This window comes from Phocoena phocoena, chromosome 3, assembly GCF_963924675.1.
Source record: "Phocoena phocoena chromosome 3, mPhoPho1.1, whole genome shotgun sequence".
Classification (NCBI taxonomy): domain Eukaryota; kingdom Metazoa; phylum Chordata; class Mammalia; order Artiodactyla; family Phocoenidae; genus Phocoena; species Phocoena phocoena.
In genome coordinates, this window is record NC_089221.1 from 17,945,122 (window position 1) to 17,946,651 (window position 1,530).

At 34.0% G+C, this 1,530-nt stretch overlaps 1 pseudogene; it reads left to right on the plus strand.

The window, feature by feature from the left end:
• The first annotated feature begins 621 nt into the window (after positions 1 to 621).
• LOC136121805 (U4 spliceosomal RNA) lies at positions 622 to 754 on the plus strand (annotated as a pseudogene).
• Positions 755 to 1,530: the final 776 nt, after the last annotated feature.

The following is a 1,530-nucleotide window of genomic DNA, read 5'->3' on the forward strand; positions in this document are numbered from 1 at the left end:
AAAATAAAAGAAAAAGTTTTGTAAATGTGACTCCTAGGATAAAGGAGACCTACACTGTAAAGTAGAATTAGTACTCTAATAAAGAGTTTCCTTATCTTCTCCATCTAAGACAATATATCTTATAAGATTAAGAATAAATTGATTTCTGTGATGAGGAGTATCAAAATGTTAGCTTCAAAAAAATCTGAAGAAATCCAACTCAGTTATAAAACAGGGAAATGCACAAGGGAAGGAGACAAAGACTGGTAGGAATCTTCCAAGCTCTTGTCTGTTACACTGTTTCTTATAATGTGGAATGATTTATTATCTATCAATCTAGTCTCATTATAAATAACAACATTTCAAAACTATCCCTTTCATATTGATTCCCACCACTTTCAATGACCTAGAGCCAGAATATCTGAATAAAAATCATTGGTCTAATCTTCACAAATTAACAATGTTTAATATTTCTTTTAAAATTATAAAGTATCAATTATATAATAATTAACCAAATATCTACAGAAAATGGTTAAAGAAGGCGACAGAACCAGGATTCAAACCTAGAGCTATTTATATTCACAATCCTTGCTCTTAGCTCTATGCCACATAGCTTTCTTTCTCTACAATCTAATACACTGAAGCTTTGTACAGGGGCAGTATAAGCGTAGCCAATCAGGTTTACCTGAGGTGTGATTATTGCTAATTGAAAACAAGTGCATTGATATAACAGTGGTACACATCAATAGCCAATGTTTCACTACCTTAAAAATGACAGTCGATCCTTCCACAGAGCTATATAAAATAAAAATGAACACAGGAATAGTATGACACATTAGATGCTCTCAGTCAAGAAATAACTACTAGAAATATAGAACTACAGACTGCTTTTCAATTTTTGTTTAAAAAGACACTCAAAATCTCATGGAAGAAGTCATCTCTATTAAAATGCAAACGTCTACAATGTCAGCTTCAGACAACTTTCAAAATCTTTCCATTGGAAAGATGAAAAGAGGACATTTTAAAATAGAACCACTGCCCAGTTAACCATTTATGAAAGCAAGTGAAATTTCAAAGAGAAGGACCCTCAAAAAAAGATATCTAGAAGATGATATTGATGACACTTGAATTCTTACCCTCTGCATCTCCAGGTGGTGGTTCTTGCCATCTCAGAGTTTTCACAGTACTTCATTAATGATAGGGGTGAGGTAAATGCACATGAAACCATCAACACAGAGGAAGTCTGTCACTATCCTCAGGATATAAGAAAGCTGGCAACTTGGGTATTAAGAGTTATGAAGTTTCTTCACAATGCTCAAGGCAAAAATGCCACATTCACTTACTTTCCTAAATAAATATTAAATGTGGCTCTGTTCCTGCCTGAATTATTTTGTGGAAAAATTAAGTATCTGTTATTTTAAAGGTCCCTCTGCCTTTCTTCAGTAATTATAAAACCCTAGAGGTTTGGAATTCAGAGAAATGGAAGAGACTTTTGTTTCTGATATAGCGCTGCCATCTTTGAGATGGCCACCACGCAAGACTTCCTGGGCC